The 22,406-nt window shown below is 39.6% G+C and overlaps 1 long non-coding RNA gene across 1 annotated transcript; it reads right to left on the bottom strand.

The window, feature by feature from the left end:
- Window positions 1-51: 51 nt before the first annotated feature.
- Window positions 52-15,597, bottom strand: LOC140068927 (uncharacterized). The gene is made up of 4 exons (XR_011848636.1): window positions 15,495-15,597; window positions 13,400-13,515; window positions 1,994-2,128; window positions 52-488 (listed from the first exon to the last, which is right to left on the bottom strand). It is a non-coding gene; the product is annotated as an uncharacterized lncRNA (long non-coding RNA).
- Window positions 15,598-22,406: the final 6,809 nt, after the last annotated feature.

Here is a 22,406-nt window from a genome sequence, read left to right as displayed (position 1 = left end):
CACCAAAATGGTGGGCTCAATATTCATCTTGTTGTGACACATTTGCTGTGATGTATTATTTTTTTGCATTCTTTCCCCTCCTCCGTGCTTTTCACTCATGAAAGCAAACATTAATTCAAGTGGTGGAAATGCAGACATTTCAGTCATCATTGTGAACGCCCATTCCCCAATTAATTACCTTCTACGAGTTGTGAAAACAATCATTTTGTAACAATATTCTTTTTGTAATCCGTAAGTTAAGTTGTTAGGCACGCATCATTTATTCATAATAGCCGAAAAGATCCATTACATTCCTTTTTACTGCGAATACAAATTAACTCAGAGATAGAATCAAAATGGAGTCTTCCTTGAAGCAAATGTACAATCGTTACTTCTATTTGTAAGTTTTAGTTGTGCGCTGGAGGTTCGAAACAGGCTCGTAAAGTTGCAAAAACAAACCTGTCAACTGTGAAGCGCTCCTGTTTATTATGGTGCATTCCCATTGAGTCCTGCAGAAAAACACTTTATTTAAAAAAACACTATTCAATTTAAGAATTTTAAGTCTGACTTATTACCTTACACAAATGGCAGGAATTCTCCTACAAAAGTTTTCAGATCCATTTGCTTTTTGTTGTTGGCAGCTACTTTTATGTTTACCTCCTGACCATAATGTTATAATGATAAGGTAAAACCTCTGCTAGCTGCTAAACACCTGCAGATAGCTAATTATAGTAAATTAGAGAATTACTTATTTTTCCTTAGTGCACAGTTAGGCAAAAGTTTTTATACTTTACAGTTGTACTTAAAAAAAAATAGGTTACTGAGATGAATTACCTAATGGTTATTGGTTAGCTTGATCTACCTTTGGAGAAGGAGATGGACTACCACAGTTGCCTTATCGAAATAAAAAAAACATTCCCACAGATTGGGTCCCCGCTCGCCCCTTTCTCATGAAATCTTCCTGCCACTATGACTGAATGCAACTTGGAGATTTCTATCTAACTGCAGACCAGTTCTTGATGTTCCTTCCTTTTTTTTTGTTACTTAGCTTTTTTCTTGTAATTCTTTGCCTGGGATTTTTCTTTTTGTTCCATTTTTTATGACACGTTATTATTCATAGTCTAGGCTATGTAACATTGTGATCTCATATGTTTGCCATACTGATTGTATTGTATGCAATGTGAATTGTTATTTTTTCATTGTTTGTTCCTTCTTCAATGTTAATAAACTTTGTTCTGAAAAAATATTCACAATTTGTTCTACACCATAAGGCACCTCTTTAATTTTTGTCTCCTGGTCTCCCCTCTAATGCAAAGGTGTTCTTAACCTAAAGAGATTGGACAACAAGAGTTGCTTTCTTTAGGTGGACAGAGAAGTGTGAAGACTTATATCCAGGTTATCATACTAGTGCACTACCATGGAAATAGAGACATTCTGACATTCATGATTGCTACAAGTAGGAACATTGCCTGATTGTTGTTTACAGACAAAAAACTCTCTCACTACAGCTTACTGAGTTTGTTATACTGTATATGACCTGGCCTATTATGTTATGGGTCCTCAGGCAACCAACCAGTTTGTGAACTTTGCTACAGGGAGTGGGAAGCAATAATTAGACAATTCATTTATTTATGCTTAGTGTATACTGCTATACATGGGAAAGTGTTCATTTAATGTTTTCTCATCTTTAAATGTTAATGGATTTGATATCATTGGACAATCCTTTTTTGTTTAAAAAGGCCTATTAACAATAAGATGATTGGGACCACCCATGATCTCTTATACTTAGAAGAGGAACCTGGCAGCAATTGTTCCATTCTCCCACAGTGCCCCCACTGTAGAAAAGGAGCATTACAAATGTTTCATTAAAATGAATCAGCTTTTATGTAATTTTTGTGGGCAGTCAGCACCCAGGGAACATACGGAAACACAAGTGGCTTACTGTTCCCTTCTTACTGCCCACATCTTCCTTCTGCCATCATCTCATTAAAATAAAAAGTCTGCTCCAGCATACCTTCCTGCAAGTTTTATTGCCCTCCTGCATGGATGAGGGACTTCACTGTGGCCTCCAAGAATCCGTGAATGAATAGTAATCTGGTCCATTACGTCAAGGCAGCGAGGTAGATATCTCCATTTTCTATCACTTCTCCTATTAAAATAAAAAGGTAACTCAGTAAAATCATGGAGTGAGTCAAGGTCACATCAGCTGTATCATCCATAGTTATGTGAAGATGTTCTAGAATCTATAAATGATATAAAACTGCATGTAGTCCTTTACTAGTAGGAAGTGACAGTATCCACTCCTAGATGCATCCTCCATCGCCGGGTTACCTAGAGCTGTACTGCTCAGCAGCTGCCCCATACTCACATATCCCCCTCTTTTTCTAGCTGCATAGCACTTCCATGTGCTGGCTGGAACACCTGGCATGAATGCGGACAACCAGAACTGAAATGAAATACTGAATTCAGTTGCAGTTGCTCAGTGTCTTTGCGCATATCTAAGAAACTTGTTCAAGAAGCAAGCTTATTGATGACCACCCTTTCTAAATGCCTGACCTTGCAATATTTTTCTGATCTCTAACCTGTGTACAATCTTGGGTTTTCACTGACTTCTGATCCTGTGCCTTCCTCCACCACATACCTGATTCTTGACACTACTCTGAGCATTCTTTTGCTGGATCTCTTGGTGTCCTGTACCAATGCCTCCTGCTCCTGGGCCCATTGTTTACACTAGGACAGGCACAAGAGGTAGCTGCTTATACATAGAAAATACCAGAATGTTGCATAAGGGTGAAGGGATGAAAACCAGGGGGTCCAGGGAAAATGCCCATATTGTGCCCTAGTGGCCCATAGTCAAACTAGGCACCAGCGCCCTTTGGGAGCTGAAGAAGCCATGTGCTGAACTGTAAAATTTGATAGACTGAAGGATAACAGACTTAATGGTGTACCAAAGTCAAACTGATTGAATAACATGGTCAGTTCACAACAGCTGGTTGTTAGACAATTTATACAATATACTAAAGAAACTGTTATAAAGACTCTACCTCAGTTTCATAGAAAGTCAAATTAGAAAACTTGGATGATACGAAGTCCGGCTTAACATCCAGCATGCAGAACAAATGCAATGCAGGTGTTAACCCTGGATTGATTTGTACCCAAGACATTAGTGAAAATAACTCATTTCACTCACCCCTCCACCCTGATGGACACAAAATCCGATATTAGCTGTCAGAGTCCAGATACTAAAAAGAGCAAACTTTACAATCTTATGATTATCCTAATATAAAGCTTTGTCCATTCTTATTCTCACTGGTCGCATGTAAAGTTCTAGCGTATATAATCTCCTATAGAAAACCTTGCTTAATTAGTTGACACATGAAAGCAGTGAATACACAACACATCTGGGACAGCAGGCTAAATGCATCACCAGTGAAAATCAGAAGCTGTAGTGTTAGGTCAAGGAGGCACAAGCAGTAAAGAACATGGTAATTAATGAAGCATTTGTAATTGAATCTAATGATTACATGCAAAAGCAGACACGGCTATTAGTATGCTGTGGAAATTGCAGTTGTTTAGTTTGTTGTTCTTTAAGATTTAACCCTTTTTGTTGCTCATTTTCTCACAGTCAAATTCTTTATACAGTCAGCCTTAAATAGTATAGCCACAATGACAAAAGCTGTATTTGGTCTGACTGGACGACCAGGCGATGTGTATGGAATCTCATGACGCTTCCAGGAAGAAATTTAAGAAACATCAGGCACCAGAACCCCTATTTCATCTTTCTGGTACCAATCATAATAGAAAAGACTACCGGGCAGGAGTAGGACCTGCTCTACATTTTGGGGCTCAGGCAGTCTGCCCATGTATGGGGTCATGGAATCCACGGCTGTGGCCATGAGCCCATAAAAGTAAATTGGGATGTGCGCTAGTCACTAAAAAAAAACACAGCTAAAACACATTCCCATTTCAAGTTTGACTCATTGAGCCACATTAACTTACCTGTCCTGTAGTGACCCCCGAAACTGCATTGTCCGAATGGAATGCACTGTGCTGGGATTCACGAATATCGTGTGCCCGATATCCTGCGTTGCGTCCCCGCTCAGGTCCGCCGGAGTTCACCTTCTTCTTCCAAGTGTTTGAAAGTGAATTGTCTTGCGACACAAATTAAATCTTAATTCTCGTCAGAATCAGTCGGAACGTCCGGTGTCCCGCCTCCCGATTTCTTTTGCATGAAAGCCAGCACAGCTGCACCACAATCCGTTCACATGCGACACAATACCCAGTTAAATACCTGTCACAGCGGCGCCAATCCCAAAAACTTCGAAAAATCTGACGAAAGTGCAATCTGCGGACCCTTAGTAAATAAGCCCCATTGAATAATTTGAACTTATAACGGGCTGTAATTATGTAAGGCTGAACTAAACTTCACTCACTTTATTCCCTAAATATTGGGCGGAAAAAAGCCCTGTATGGCACCAGCAAAGGGCAGGATAAAATGACCAAAGTTGTCATTGACTTACACCAAATTGGCAGCTGCTTAAGATGCCAATGAGGTAGGGAGTTGCAAGCTATGGGTTGAAAGTACTTTTTTTACTATTACTTAGATACTGTCGCAAAGATCCTTATCTGCTAGGATCATTTCCTTTTTAGTATGACAGGTGAATTTCATAATGATTGTCAACCATCATTCACAGGTTACTGGGGAAAGTGGTTTGTTTTCTGAAAAACCTTGTATAGGCATCAATAGTTTGTATTGCACCTGCAACCAGCCTAATAAAGACCATAAAAACCTGATACAGCACATTGTAAGTTTAGTATTGAGTGTTAACATGAAAATGAGAGTGCTAGCAACATATAATCAGAGATTTCTAGACAGTTGTATTGCTATAATTTACCAATTAACGTAATTAAATCCCCAGCTCAGCGTGTCATTGGAAACGAGAGAAATATGTTATGTGAAATATGTGCGACGGGCTTTTACCTGCTGTAGATGTGTGGAAGTAATGCAGGCTTGTGAGCAGATCTAGTGGAAAATTGATAATGTGTTTAATTACAACCCACTCAATCTTCTATCTCTGTGCTTGCAGATAGTCATCACACTGAAAACGGTTATAATCCCCGACTAATGAAACATGGCAGAGATTTATAAGACATCTGATGCTTTGTGAATGGGATTTGGTGAGTGTGAAAATAGCTTCCCTGTGGTTACAAATAATATATTTACTCCCAATACTGTCTGTCTGAACGAGGCCTCACTTTGAAAACTGTCTGTGGTGCTCCTCAGGGCATTGCAACGGGGGGTTCAAACAACTTACATAAGAGAAGTCAACTATCCAATATCTGTGTGGCTCCTGGCCACAGCCTAGTCATTACCTTCTATAGCTAATTGTTCCTCTGCTCACCATCTTAGTAACTTCACACAATTCCTTCAAGTGTTATAATCTGTGAGCAATATGTTGTAGAGAGGTGCACTGTTATTTTCTACATAGCTTTATTATTCCTGTCCATTATACCATTACAAGATATTTCCTGTTTAATTAAAGGGACCTGTCACCAGGAGACCCATTTTTAGCACTCCCCCAGTCCCCACAGAGCATAGTACATACGCTGCCAAAGTATTTTTGTATAAAAAATTGGTTTCACAGAAAAAAAGATATGTTATATTGTACCTTTCATTAGCATGTGCTGTGTGACTAGGCAGTTGCCAAATGGGAGGGTCTGGAAAGGAGCAGTTCCCCCCCACCCTTGGGAACAGCTCCTCCATGTGACCTTTTCAAATATATGAAAACACCCATCACTTGGCTTAGCGATGCCCCCTGCTCCTCTACAGCCAATCTCGAGTGAGGGGAGTTATTGATATATTTGAAAAGGTCACATGTTTCCCAAGGGTGGGGGGAACTACTCCTTTCCAGCCCCTCCCATTGGGCAACTGCCTAGTCACACAGCAGATGCTTATGAAAGGTACAATATAACATATCTTTTTTTCTGTAAAACCAATTTTTTTATACAAAAACACTTTGGCAGTGTATGTACTATGCTCTGTGGGGACTGGGGGACTGCTAAAAATGGGTCTCCTGGTGACAGGTTCCCTTTAAGCACCCACAGCACTGCCATTCACGCCTTAACCACTTCCCTCTTCATTGTCTTCAATGTCACCTCATAAGTCTCACAAGACAAATCTCCTGCTTATTTCATGTCGAGGGTAGAGGGCCAGGCTGAAAAAGCAGTGTTGTGGGTGCTAAGGTCATCTCAGGGGTGCACCACCTACCTCATTATCATACAGATTGAAACCGGAATTTCTTGAAACTTCAAAATGGACAGAAATTATGTTGGTATGAAATTATAATGCATTTGTAATGGGGACACTAAGCAGGGAAAACAAACATGACAGTGAGCTCTAATCTCCAGGTCCCCAACAGCCCTGCCTACCTACATCTGAGTATCCTATGCATTGATATTGATCCTATGGGATAACCACAAATACAGTCCCTCCCTAGGTCACAGTGCAGACATGTAACAAGACAAAACAAACAGAAAACACTGGCAGCCTGACATTACTGGGGTGTGAACGCCCACTGTCTTTGGGCCATCACAGCCTATTAATGCCAGTCTGAAGCCTCCCTAGAACATGATCATCTGTAGATGGACAGGGACTGGATTGTACCCAGCTTTTCCCAACCTCCGTGTTGGATACCAGGGTAAAGATAAGGGGGTTGGTTGTAGCCTTTTTTATTGGCTTACACAAGGGCCTGGTCCTAGTAATGGGTGCCATCTATTAGAGTTTTGAGTCAAAAAACACACCATTTTTTTAGGAAATATATATTATTAAAATGAAAACTCCTCGACACACCCTTGTTAACCAATTTATTAAATAAATAACATGCCCTAACAGTGGCATCCCTTTACTAATAACATGTCCAGCAGCTACCTCCCTTCGCTAATAACATGTCCAGCAGTGGCCTCCCTTCACTAATAACATGTCCAGCAGTGGCTTCCCTTCACAAATAAAATCTCCAGCAGTGGCCCACCCTCAATAATATAATATCCAGCAGCGGCCTCCCTTCACAAATAAAATGCCCAGTAGTGGCCACCCCTCACTAATAACTTGTCCAGCAGTGGTCTCCCTTCATGAATAACATGTCCAGCAGTGGCCTCCCCTCACTAATAACTTGTCCCAGCAGTGGCCTCCCCTCACTAATAACATGTCCAGCAGTGGTCTCCCTTCACGAATAACATGTCCAGCAGCGGCCTCCCCTAACTAATAACATGTCCCAGCAGTGGCCTCCCCTCACTAATAGCATGTCCAAGCAGTGGCCTCCCTTCACCAATAACATGTCCAGAAGTGGCCTCCACTCACTATTAACATGTCCAGCAGTGGCCTTCCTTAACAAATAATACATTTATGTAACTCCGGCATTCCCCACATATACATACATGGACACACACACACATATATATATATATATATATATATATATATACAAGAGGATAATCCAAGCAGCACAGAAAAAGAAAAGATGGGTGCACACTAACCAGGGCCAGGCTTCAGGTCCTCCAAAATAGTATGTAGAGAGGCAATAAGAGCACTCCAGGCATAGAATTGTGCAATAAGATAAGTGGATTTATTCCATGTTCCAAGCATTGTTGCTCACACCTGCTCACACTATGGCTGCTATGGCTGTAGCCACGCCTCTGCTTGTGGATATAAACTACTTTATGGGCCATAACAGAGCGCAGAAGGGATGGAGCCAAATTTCAGGTGCTGTGTGGCATTTGCTGAGCCTATAAAATACCAGAACAAGAGAAACCCCAAAAAAGGAGCACATTTTGGACACTAAACCCCTCAAAGGTATACTGCAACACTATTTTTGGGGTGGCTGTACAATATTGATTACATTTTATTAACTTTATTGGCAGTAATCCAAAAAAATGTATGGTATTCTGATACTGATTTTTGACTTTTATGTTTTGTTTCATACACTGTATACAATAGATATCATATCTATGTCGGGTCAGTACGATTATTCTGATATCCCATTTCTATAGCTCTTTTATGTTTCAATAATTTTGCGAATATAAACACATTTGGAGAGAAAAATCACTAGTTTTTGCATCACCATCTTATAAGTTGTGTAACATTTAGATTTTTTTGTTGATTATTGCTTAATTTTTTTGCTTATTTGTTTGGTTAGATGTGCAAAAATCCTAATTATTATTCGTTTTTTTACGGTGTTCACGGCATAGATTTCGTAATGCCATGAAGGCAATCGCACAACTCCTCCTCCGCCCTAATGTGGTGATCTCTGTTCGCAGGGGGTATGATTAGGGAGTGGATATTGTAACTATAACAAGGCCTGACTGTCTCATAGAGCTGGGCACTACCACTATCACAGTTGTCATAACAGAAGCTCATGACATCAGTTCAGGATGAAAATGTACATCCTGAAATGTACATTACCTGCCAACTTGGACGTACATTTACGTCCAGGGATGTAAATGAGTTAAGTATAATGCTTCATAAATAAATGATCTTTTACTATGATTGTAAATAAAAATAAATTTACATTTTATGTATTTGTTATTCTCATATTATGAAATCCTGATTTGAAGATTTTTGTGTTTCCTTTTAATTGTCAAGCTGTTCAAAACTGGAAAGAAGAAGACAACCTTCAACATAATTATGGTTTCATTACCCTCCATACTGTATTTGCCACCAGTAATTGTGTGCTTTTCAATATTTGTTCCAAACATTTCTAGAGCCTTGATTTTGATCAAAATAGTAATAGTAGTATTCTACTATATTGTTCTTTTATAGAGGACATGTGTTCTACATGGGGAAAATTTTTAAGGCCGATGAATAGAGAATAATGTTACATATGACCGTCCGGGGAATAGTGTAAATGTATTCACAATAGATCAGCTTTAATTTTGATGAACGGCTCTCCTATTTACTTTAATTGTTCCCACCTAGTATTACACCAAAGCAATCTAACTTTAAATCCAATTAAATAAAAAAACAAGGCACTGAACTGACTTTACTGTGAAAAGCATCATCAATTTCTCTTAAAAGGAACCTGTCAGCAGGTCCCCTTCCTGTTTACGTAGAATGTAGGGCATTCATTTCTATATACAAAGTTAGCAAAATAAATAATTAAAATGGGTCTCTTATAGAGAGCCTTATCATCCTGTCAGGAAGAAATTTGGTTTAAGTAGCATATAGATCTCACCCAGGAAGATACTATCCTTGAAGAAAAATGGAAGAAAGACATATTTAATGAATAATTGTGAAAGATGTTTACTACCTTAAAGGGATTAAGGTATTTGTAATTTATCTACAGTATATGACTACTTTCCATAGATTTCAATGGGGTATTAAGTGGACATTCCTTCTTTCCCTGTGTGCAGAACTATAGTGGATTATTTCTTGTCTGTTTCAGTTGAAGTACTGAAGTCAGTTCAGTACTTTCTCATTGGAATCTCATTGTATCCTGTGATTTGTCTAAATTTTGACCCCACACTTTCCAAAACACACTTATAAATTACCATATACAAGAGACATTGCCTGCCATGGCAGTAAAAAAAACAATCCACAGGCAATTCCACAGGCCATTAATATTAGCTCTGAGCTTTGATTGGTTACTATAGGCAATGAGTATAAGACAAACAGAGACAGAGAGAGACAGACAGAGGCAGACAGAGGCAAAGAAACAGTCAGAGACAGAGGAAGAGACAAAGAGAGAGAAACAAAAAGAGAGACAAACACAGAGAGATAAAGAGGGAGACGGAGTGAGACAAAAATAAAGACAGACACATAGAAATATATATATATATATATATATATATATATATATATAGAGAGAGAGAGAGACGGACAGAGAGACAGAGATTGATAGCTAAAGAGATAGATAGATGGATATAAAATATTTTTTGCTAACCCATTGTATTTCTGACTTACATCAGTAAAATAGAAAACATTTATTGTTTATATTTGTTAACTCTGTGGTCTCTATATATTGGTGAACTCAATTAAATATTTTATTGAGCTGTCTCCTTTTTTTAAAAAAAAGTTAAAGGAAGGTGGTACCGTTGCATGGCCTCTTGATGTGTCTAGATAGATGTAGGTCCAACATTGGCATATCTCATCCAATGCCCACAACAATCTTCCCTGTAAGTCACAATTTCTGTAACTGAAATAAATAGAATGATAGAAAATAGGAAAAATCAGTTTGATGTAGCAGAAGTAGATATTTTCAGCCTCTGCCCAATTTTTGTGTTCCTATGATTGCTTAGGAATACCGAACTCCTGACCCTGTTTTAGTGCTCATTGCTTCACAACAAGACACATTGTCTAGTTTCATATATCCAATAAGGGAGTGCCCATGTTCAAGATCTGCAACTAAAATGTATAACATTACAAAGGACATTTTTTACTATAGAGGTCCCGCCCTACATGACACAGACAAACATGGATTGAAATGTTTAAGCTACAGGAAAAGAAAGAACAATTTTTAGGTTTCACCACAAATAACTCATCATTTGATGATCATTAGGGGATTAGTGATCAGTTTCTGATCACCTTTCTGGCATTTGTCTAAGGCAGACATCCCCTTTACCCTTTAAGATCAGTCACTTCTTATTCACCAGTAATTTTAGGCTCATTAAGATTGAGATAATCTTAAATTATAAAATAAACCATGTGGGTGCCAGGTTGACCTCTTTTGACAGCAAGTATTCGGAGCTCTCGTCTGGGCTGCAGACACAGTTTACTTATATTACATGAGTTTCTAAACCACACTGTATTTTCTTCCCCATTGGTTTGTTTGTTTGCTTAGTGCCACTGTGGCTTTGGTCAGCAGTGGTGAAGGATCATGATGTGATGATCCTAGTTATATACAAGGCTGTTCCCACATTATCAGGAAATCCTTTCACTATAAGACAGGATGAGGTGATCAATTTCATCCTTGTGGTCAAGTATTCCACCTCCAAAAAGGACCGCGGTCAACCACAAAAGTGTCTGGTTTGCAACTTTTGAAGGTCTTTGGTCATGCAGCAGAGCTTTGTGCATTGCCTCACTTTAAGTAATTTGTCCCAGTTTGGCAGTCACAGCCCGCAACTATAGTTTACGAAAGATTCAGGGACAATTCTGAGCCATAGATTTCATACCTGACGTCTTGTCATAGGAAGTTGCCAGGACATTTGGATATTTTTATAAATGAGGTTTATAAGCTGTACTAATAGAGATAGTAGCATTGTGATAGAGATCCAAAGGCCTAAACCTTGGCTCTGAAGATGCAGAAAAGCATCTGCTATGATTTATTTCATGGCCCTCAGCTGTGAACTATTGTTCCTTGCAAGGACTCCATATTACAATTGCTGATAATAGTATATAGCATGTGCCAATTGTTACTATCGAGTACAATGCTGGCTTAACTCATCAGCAATTTGATTTATGATATTTGTAAGACTTCACTATGTGGTGCCTTGAAATTCTGATCTTTGCTTCACTGTCTTCATTCTAGATTTCTTCTTTACAAAAGCATGAACATATTTTAACTTGGAATTGGAATTCATTTCTACATTTCAGATTTTTTTCTCTTAAGGAAAACCCATTTGAAAATTTGACTAATATAAAAGGGGTTTTCCCACGAAGCAAGTTTTTTTTTATCAGTGACAGGGATCCCTCACAGCACCCACTGAGATGGATGGAAAAGCCAGTCACGGATAGCCAGGCTGCCCCGTTCATCTCTTTGGATCTTATGGAGACTTTTGGAACAATTTAATAATTTTATTTTTGTTTTTCATTTATTTTTTATTTTGTGTTTTTTTTTTTACTTTTTTGTTTTTAAATGACCATATATACCTGAGTAAAAGCTGACCCAAGTATAAGCCAAGGCACCTAATTTTAACATAAAAAATGGGAAAAAAAATGCTTTGGTCATAGCTGACCAACCCATATCCCCCAGTAAATAGCCTGTCAGCTCCTGCCCCCCCAGTATATAGCCTGCCAGCACCTGCAGCCTATAGCCAGCCCCTGCTCACCTTTAGTATATAGCCTGCCAGCTCCTGCCCCCCAGTATATAGCCTGCCAGTCCCTGCCCCCCAGTATATAGCCTGACAGCCCCTGCTCCCCCTGTAGTATATAGCCTGACAGCCCCTGCAGTATATAGATAGCCAGCCACCCCTGTATATATCCTGGCAGCCCCTACCCCCAGTATATAGCCTGCCAGCCCCTTCCCCTCCAGTATATAGCCTGTCAGCTTTGTCCCGCCAGTATATAGCCTGCCAGCACCTGCAGTCTATAGCCAGCCCCTGCTCACCTGTAGTATATAGCCTGCCAGCCCCTGCTCCCCCTGTAGTATATAGCCTGCCAGCTCCTACCTCCCAGTGTATAGCCTTCCAGCCCCTGTAGTATATAGCCTGCCAGCTCCCCAGTATGCCAAGCCTGTAATAAAAAAAAATTAACACTGCACTCACCTTTCCGACACCGCTGAAGGTCCTCTTCTTGGTACCGATACTCAAGTTCCCCTTTGGGTCTTCTTTGGGTCCTTCCGCTCCTCTTCGCGTTGTTTGGCTCCTCTTCAGGTCCTCGTGCATGGCTGACACACAGAATGAGGTCAGACGCTTGCTGGAGCCAAATGACCTAAAGAGGAGCCAAAGAGGAGTGGGAGGACCCAGAGAGGAGCCATTGGACCCAAAGAGGCACCGGAGCATCGGAAGCAAGAAGAAGACCTGAGAGAGGGCGTCATAAAGGTGAGTACAGTGTATGAGCCTAGTTAGGTTTTTTCAGCACAATTTTTGTGCTGAAAAATTCGACTCATACTTATATATATACGATAATAGCATATGAACTAGTGATCATGTGACCACTTTTTCATACTACTGCATTAACCATGCATTGCAGTGCATTAGAAGTGTCAGCCTATGCCCGTGCATTGTATTGCATTAGAAGTGTCAGCCTATGCATGTGCATAGGCTGACAGGCAGACTGCTATGTCCTGCCAGGGGCTAGACCAAGCAGGCTCTGCCTCCGTTAGACCTAATTAAGGCTGTCCGGCAAAGAAAACGGCACTCCCTTCCTCACCAGGTATGTATCTAGGGGGTTAAACAGTCCGCATCAGAATTCATTCTGATCCGGACTGTTAGAGCAGGGGCTTAGCTGTCATATCACCTGTTGGGAAAAACCTGTTGGCCTAGCCCAAGACCCCTTAGTGACCGACGTAAAAAATCAGATGGATGGTCATTAAGGGGTTAATCTATAGTGTTTTTTAATATACATTTTGTTTATTCGTATTGTATTTGTATAGACCTGTCGAAAAGGTTAATGAACCCTGAGAGACATATCGGACTGTGCATCTCTAAGTCGAAATTGTTTTGCAGGAGAAAAACTGACATGTTTGACACAAAATCAGACAGTACTGACCCTTAGAATGACAGGTACTGTCTGGAAAATTGTTTACCACTTTAAAACCTTTCTGCCATATAATGTCATGGTGACTCAATGTAAGTCTATAGGAGAATGCTATGTCATTGTTTGGCCTGAAATAGAAGGTACATAAAGAGAACAGTCACTAGTGTTTTGCAGTTAGGGAACAGAGCTTTAAAGGAGAAGATTGGCAGCCTACCTCAACAACAGGAAGAGGAAGCTGAGACAGAGTTACTGTGCCATTGACCCTGGGCTCCTAGCCTTTGGACATCAGCATTCAGAGAAAGAGAGGGACAGCTAGCTGCAGGGTTGAAGGCAGAGTTTGCAGATACATCATGTCAACAGTAGGGTCAAAAATGTATAGATTTTTACGTATTAGTGGTCCTTACATTGCATGTATATATTGTATGTGCATACATTTTTATCATGTTCTATGTCATTCATGACTCATCCAAGCCTCCAAAGTTCAAACTTTCATTAAATCTATTGCATATTATCAGTTCTAATCCCCCATGCAGTGTGCAGTGTTATTACGCCTTAGCAGGGCATCTGGAAGGAATTAGATTCCCCTAGTAAATCAAAATAAAAAAATACTGTGTCTCTTACTGGGTTAAAATTAAGAAAAGAATATCACTATCAGATGTCTTGGAAGCAGCATTCAAACAGATGGGCTGTGACCTTTTCACGATAAAGTAAAATTGTAAGAATAGTTCTCGGTGAGTGTGTTTATTTTTGTGGTACAGTAAGGCTGAAATCTGGAACCGTCATTTTCCAGCATCATTTTTTGGTATCTATTCCCTTTATTTAGTTGCCAGAGATAACTACATATGACAGCTAGGGGTCCATGTGTAAAATTTATATGAAAACATGGAAACATTTGTATGTATATTACAGAGAATGACCTGCCGCTTCATCTACAGATCCTTATATAAACAGAGGTACAATTTAATCAGTTATTCTGGTAAGGTAGAGCCGCCCTTTAAATATCAATATGTTCTTACTAGTTGAAATCAAATCATTAGTGTTACTAGAATTGTGCTTTTGTACTAATGCCACAGAATTTTGACTCAGTGCCCCCCATATTTACCAGTATCCACTTAGTTGTATAGTTAAATTTATTGTAAAGCTATAGTAGGCCACAGGTATGGATTGCCCAATGGTAAGCCAATGTCATAAATATGCAGGTCCTTCAAGTTACACTTATACAATGTTTAATCAAAGTTAGATGTCAATTTTCCCATATTGGGGAAAACATGACTTCTAAATTCCAAATATGGATATTGAGATACTGTTGCTTATTACAGGCTCCTTAAAGGGGTTTGCCACCTTAATAAAACTCCTTGTAATGTGATGGGGGAGAGGATATTACGTAATTTCTTAACATTTCACATTATTCATATGTGAAGTAAAGCTCCATGGTATAGGAATATCTTTTACCTCAATAGCTGTAATTCCTTTCCATAAAATGGCAGGAAATGTGATGGTCATGTTATCTCTTATTGTCATCAATCCACCCATCAGGACCTTAAAGTTAACCTGTCACCAGAAATGTGATTTTTAGCTGGTAACAGGTTCCAATAGTCTATTCTATACTGATTTTAAAAAATACCTTTGTCAGCATTCTAAATAATTTCTGTAGTTAATGATAGTTTACTTTACATTACCTGGCTACCTGCTAGCAGCATGGGGTGAGTCCCAGCAGGCAACAGCTGCAACCTGTGTCTGCCTAATCTTCTCATGAATTCTTCCTCTCGTCCTCACCATCCCACCTCTGCCTGCTTAATACACATGACAGGAAGCGGGGATGGGGGAGGGAGTCGGATGTTTAGGAGAGGAGACTGACACAGGCACACATAGGTTGGCTACTACCTCATGTTTTTGTAGTGTGTGTGTAAATGTGGGGGGAGCAGGATATTAGATAATTTACCAATATACATCTATACATCACTCATCGATCATATGTATATAATTGTCTGTACTTTTAGATAGAAAAATACTTACTGAACGGATAGAATTATTAATTTTTTTAAACATAAAAATGAATAAATCCTTATGCTCCATTCAAGCATCTTCATTCATTGTTTTTAGGTACCTGGATCCCTTTGCCTTGTCTCTGCTAGCCACATGGACATCTATTTATGTTACTAAAAGAAGTAAGGTTACCTCTGCTGCCTTCACATCTCAGTATCCAAGCCTCCTATCTGAATAAAATAAAAAAAAGCTTTAATAGTTAAAATTTAAAAACAAAAATAACATTAATGCTCTATATAAAAAAAGTTTAAAGCCATGAAACAAAGCACAGCTGGAAAGAAATGTGTAGCACCCCTCTCATTATTCTGAGCAGCTCTCAAGCGCTACAATCATTCCTTATTAGAACAGTTTGGCATGCCACCTATTCAGATAAATGGCAGTACAAAGGTGTTGTAAATACTCCTAGTGGCTCCTCTGTCATCTATATACGCAGCTAATTAGATAATTTACTAGGTCATATTAATGCATAACACGCTAACACAAACATGTCCTCTGTAATGTGTTTGCACAGAGAAGGAGCAGAAGTTAATTTCTCAGGTCAGTGCCAGCCTCTTGCTTGGTCTCATTAAAGCCTTTAAGAGTTGAATGCCAAGGAGACTTCATGGAGTAATTATACAGTTAACTGGGGCCTATTTCTTTTCCAGATATTTTTGAAGTGGAATTAGCTGAGACATACAGCACCTTGAATATTAAATAGATGATGAAATTATTAGGGAATATAAGAAGAATACTTGTTTAGAAATGTAAAAATTACGAATGATTTTAGGTTCTTTATATCTATCATGTAATTTCTTAGGTAAATGGAAAGCAATATGATTTGTCATATACAAAGACATAGGGTCTCCATATAATGAGACCTCCATCACTTCACCATAATCTAAATAGCCCTGTTTTGGGGTAGTTCTAGTTGGCTACATTATGGCACTCTTATGTGGGCAGTATTAGGCACATTTGATGGGACACTGTTTGGTGCAAAGTTTTGTTATTGGGAAAGAATTATAGCATTTGTGATAATATTACACCAGTTGTACATTTTTATTTTGCTTATTTTTTATTGACTGGGGCCCACATGCTCTCAATTATTACCCCACCAAATTGTGTTTTCCTCCATAGTGGGCAATGTGGTGGAGAGAAGGACTTTAAAAAAATCTGCTTTAATTCAGCTGGCACCAATGTTCACACTTCAGGAACAAAGAAGGTGGCATTAGTATATACACCTTCCAGAGGTACCTTTAGCAGTACAGGCGGTCCCCTACTTAAGGACACCCGACTTACAGACAACCCATAGTTACAGACAGACCCCTCTGACCTCTGGTGAAGCTTTCTAAATGTTTTACTATAGTCCCAGACTGCAATGATCAGCTGTGCGGTGTCTGTAATGAAGCTTTATTGATAATCCTTGGTCCCATTACATCAAAAAATGTTTAAACTCCAATTGTCACTGGGGCCAAAATTTTTTTTGTCTGGATCTACAATTCTAAAGTATACAGTTTCGACTTACATACAAATTCAACTTAAGAACAAACCTCCAGACCCTATCTTGTACGTAACCCGGGGACTGCCTGTATGTGTATGGGGGGAGTATTTCCTGTCCAGAAACACACAAAATCATATTTGTCCCATATTGTAGACATAACTCATGATTATAAGTTCTACAGTCCTTATAGGAGAGGCTTAAAGGGTTGAGTCTATATCCTCAGTTTCAAGAACCTAGCTGGGTGGGAGCTCAGTCTAGTCGCAGTCCTGCCGCTCTCAGTGCCCTCATAGTCAGGGGGTGGGAGCCAAAAAAACACTGGGTTCAAAGACAACACCTTTGTCAGTCTTGGGAACTCCAAAATTGTCTTTGCTGCATTCCCACAGCCAAAGTATGACTAACTATTCCAAAGTAAGGGTATTTTGTTTCTTTTATCTCATTTTATTTTCAAAACTGTTTTATGTATTCCATGTATATTATTTGTAAAGTTTATGTTCACATATATTGGGGCTCATTTACTCAGGGTCTGTGGATATTCTGAAGATTTCAGATTTGCGCCACATTTAAAAGGGTATTGTGTCGCACGCAATCGGATTTTGGCACATTCGCACCGGCTTTCATGCGTCACAAATCAGGGAGGGCTGTTGGACAATTCGAACAAACCGCAGGGTTTAACTAAAAAATTGTGCATACAATTACATACAGGAAGATGGTGAACTCTGGCAGACATGATCGGGGAAGCGGCACTTTCAGCAAGTCGGACGCACGATCTTCTTGAATCGTCGCACAGTGCATTGTGGTCGGACAATGTGCCCCATCATCTTTAAAAACCTTTGCTTGTAGCCTTAGAGAATCTAAGTTTCTGAAGGGATCTTTTAGCATAGCATATTTAGTGATTGCATGTTCTGTGTGAATTACCGGTGTACGTTTCCTGTGTGGATGAGGGGCCATTGGCCTTGTTAGCTTAAGTTAAATCGTGGGTGGTAGCAGTGTGTTGAGTGCTTGGGAGTAGATTAAGAATAAAAATACCATCTTGCGGAGGTGGGCGGAGCTCATGGGTTTAATTGTGAGAGCTCCCTAGCATAAATGTATCCCGTGATTGAATTCGAGAGTGGGGGTTCATCACAGCAGTAATAACCTATATTCTTAATAGTAGAACTCCCCAATAGGTTTACCCAGATACCTTTAATGACTTTGTCCATCCCTGCTGCAGAATCTAATTCATTTTGCTGTGGAATATGAATGCCCATGTACCGACTCACCCTTTGTGTCCATGTACTTTATTGTTTAGTTGAAGACAGAATATATTCCATTATTATGACATAAAGAGAAGAAATACTTTGTAACATAGTTGATCAGTATGTCATGGGTTAATTTGTGGTTAAGTCCTATAGGTGCCTGCATTTCATTATTTGGATAGGGAGACAGTTGTTAACATTGGCCATGAATGTATATACCTCCCACCAGCTTATAGTTAGAAATTCATGACTTGTACAGTAATTGGTTCATCCATCCATCTTCTAAACAATGACCCCTTGTCATGTGGACAAAGGACAGAAAGCAATAAAAAACAGCCTATAGAAAACACTGGAGGTTATGAATAATTGCAGGCAAAATATATCTCTGACTATAAACCTATATTAAAACACAATGGCAGAGGGTAAGGCTATTGAATTGAAGCAGTCCTCGTGTAACCCTGAGAGGGTTTGAACAGACAACAAGAAGTCTATTGATACAAGACCTACTACAGAAAAACCACACATACCCATCCAAACCAGCGTGCACTGAGATGACCACACTGCTCCCTCTAATATAGCCTTTGTTTCACTCTGACTCCAGTTCATGGAGCAGGCGCTAGAAATGATTCTATCTGCTTATTATTAAACACAAACAAGTAATTCAATAAAGAATGATTATATCTAAGTAGGAACAGAGAATCTTGTTGTTCCTTGGTTGCTAAAAGAACATTAGAAGCATTTACAATGTGTTCTAGGGGAAGTGCCACTCAGGGCAGTTCAGACAAACTACCAACCCCCTGACTGTGGGGGTCTCTCCCCATGAGGTACTGCTGGAAATGATCGAGTAACCCTGTAGCATCTAATGACTTTTAGTGTAATCATTACAGTCACCAGATGATACACAGATACATTACATAGTACACATATAAATCTCAGTGCCTAGAGCCATGCAAATGCCTGTTTATACGATATGTCAAAGAATGGACCAGCACTATGAATATCCAGACATCTACCAGAGATGGTCAGGTACAATTAATAATTCAGTAATTATAACCTAGATATAAATCACACACTTAAAATAGAATATTTATAACATATAAGAATAAAGTTCTGTTTTTTAAAATAAGGCATATGTAGTAGTGGGGTATAATAAAGGTGGTTTGGGCGGTAGCCCGGGACCCAAGCCTTCTAAGGGGCCCATAGCCACCAAAAACACCCACCTAGGAAGACCTGGTGTTAACACCCATATTCACCAGATACCAACAGCCTTCACCTACATGGGCTTCATCTCCTGAATCACATACTGTGCCTCCTGGGGACCTCCCAACTTTTAACATAGAACTCAGTTCCTTACAGACCTTTCTTCAGAACCTCACCACTAAAGAGGACTTTAAACTGCTTATAACGGAGGTGAAAGACGCTCTCAAAGCCGAACTGACTGAAGTGAGAAATGACCTAGAAAACGTCACAGGCAGAGTGGACTCTCTGGAAGTAGCTGCAAATGACTCCAGGTACAATATGGCGCAGTTGCAGTCCCTTGTGTCCTCCCAAGCAGAGACATTGCGGGATATCACCAGGCACCTGGAGGACTTGGATAACTGGGGGAGGCGAAATAACATCAGGGTGAGGGGAATGCCAGAGGCTGAGGGGAGAGAAGATGTGAAGGACATACTGCATTCTTTTTTCTCCACTATATTGGGAGACTCCCCTGTCCAGAGAAAGTCCTAATCAAGGAAGTGATTGACCTAATGCAGATATAGCTTATAGAGAGATCTCCATATCTCTCCTTCTCCATTTCCTCCTCTTGTATCTTTGTCTAATATTTCCCCAATACTTGTAGGTGTGTTATATATCTTCTTGGCTCCAAGAGAGACCCTTTTTCCAATTTTGAGATAGTTTTTTGTATGAAGCCTGAAACAGATGCAAAGTCTACTGCTGATGTTTGTGATTATTGACCTAAGGCTGATCATCCCGGTATCTTGTTGGCCCCTGTGGGCCTTTTTTCTCATAATGTAAACATAAATCCGATGACCTATGTGTAAAATGTATAAAACCTTTTATTCTTAATAAAAATAGAGTTAAATAAAAAAAACACATAATTACTATGGTAACTGAGCAAGAAAGTCTGTTAGATCATCACTGGGAGCAGAGCATAAGAGGTAGGAGGAGTAACTGAGCACTAAAGGATCATGGGTCTAGTAGTTTCCAGTGGCAGCCATCTTGGGGATGACATTGAGGTTTGTTTTATTAATTTATTTATATCATCATGGGTATTTTTATCAGACATTCATATTCCTGGAATACCCCTTTAAGGCCATGTCCGTAAGGCTCACAGACTGAGCCCTCTTCATAAAGACACATGCCACTAACTGGCAAGATTGGCACTGGTTACATTTGCGGCTGTTAATAGCACCCCCTTACCCTAGAACACACATTGGGTATCCCCTCTTCCCAAAATGCCTTATCTATCAAAAATAATTATCCCATGTGGTGAACCTGGAACGGAAAATACCTCTGAAATATCAAATTTGCAAATATGCTTTTTGATCATTTTGTGACCCACAAATATTTAAATAAAAAGTTAAATAAAGGTTCTCAAATTGTTAAAAATTAAAATCTCATCTCCTTTTGCAAAAAATTACAACTTTCCATAAACTGAAGTATAAAAAGTTGTTGGTGTCAGAATATGGAGAATCAAACACAATTTTTCGGCAAAGTTTTTTCATTTAATTTTGTTAGAGGTAATTAGACCTTTAGAATAAAGGGGATGTGTTATCTGAACTGCATAGTTAAAGCAATAGTTATTAATTACAGTGATTTTGAGATTCCCAGTATATTGCATATTAAAGGGGTTGTCCCAAAAATATAGAAAAGAAGCTATGTGGCGGGAGGAGCTGCTTAACCCCTTACCGACATGTGACGTAATACTACGTCACATGCCGGGTACGGGTGCATGGAGAGGGCTCACGGGCTGAGCACTCTCCATAGCCGGTAAGACTTTGCTGCATATTTTCCCGCTGAACGCCGCCCGCAAAGCTGTCGCCAGCTTCAAAACAATGGCGGCGCATGGGCCATAAAGTAGACATGTCATTTGGGGCGTACACTGAAATCTGTAAAATCCAAGCCAACAAGAATACGGAACAAATGCGTTTTTTTTACCAATTTCACTGCATTTGGAGTTTTTTTACCGCTTCCGAGTACACGACATGGAATATTAAATACCACCATTTTGTAATGTAATTTGTTACGCAAAAAATAAGCCATAACACAGCACTGTATGATTTTTGAAGGTGCGAAAAAATGAAAACGCAAAAACGAAAAAGGGCTGCGACGGGAAGGGGTTAAAAACAAACAAACATGTTTTTACCTCCTTAGTGTCCTGTGCCATGATCAATCTGTGCCGTGCTTCTTCTGTTTGTGCCTGGGCTTGGCACCGAAGCTGCGGTCTGACTGTCCATGGCCACTCGTCCCCTGTCCCAGTGCTGTATCAGCTTTTCTGTTTGTTTACAGTGGCAGGGTATGGAGAGACTGTTTCTTTTTTATATCTCTCAGACAACCCCTTTAAAATATTAAATAGTGTCACTAGTAAGGAGAATTTGTCCTGCAGATAAAAATCCCTCATGCAGGGGCGTAACTACAGTGGTAGAAGCCATAGCAGCCGCTATGGGGCCCACAGTGTCAGGGGGCCCCGTCATCCTACCTAACATACTAAAGAGTGGAGGATGTGCACCATTATATACATATTATGCTGCACATTGTACAGCATAACATATACATATATGTGATGTATATTCTATTTGTGTGATTGCAATGTGTGAGTATACAAATATGTATATTTCTTAAGTGAGAAGGGGGGCCCTATGCAGAAGCCTGCTATGGGGCCCTGCTTCTCCTAGTTATGCCACTGCCCTCATGCATCTCTGTAAATGGAAATATAAAAAAATTGTGGCTTTTGAAATGCAGGAAGTGAAAAATGTAAACACAAAAAATGGAAAATGGTCTGGTCCTGAAGGGGTTATGGATTTTTTTTTAATCTTACATAAAATAAATTGCACAATGCAGCCTTTTCTTCAATGTGTATGCTGTATATGATTGGATCAATCCTCTGCACACTTTCTTATTTGGACTCTAATTTTCCCAGGTCTCCTTGTGTGAATAACGGGATGGTAAACGTTTTTTTCATTTTTCTTGATTTATTGATATATCACATGGATATTTAATGGAGACTTCTATACCATTGTGTCAGTTATAAGCAGCTATG

Source organism: Engystomops pustulosus, chromosome 7, assembly GCF_040894005.1.
Source record: "Engystomops pustulosus chromosome 7, aEngPut4.maternal, whole genome shotgun sequence".
Taxonomy (NCBI): Eukaryota; Metazoa; Chordata; class Amphibia; order Anura; family Leptodactylidae; genus Engystomops; species Engystomops pustulosus.
The sequence above is the reverse complement of the archived record's forward strand: the minus strand, read 5'-3'. Positions and strand labels throughout refer to the sequence as shown.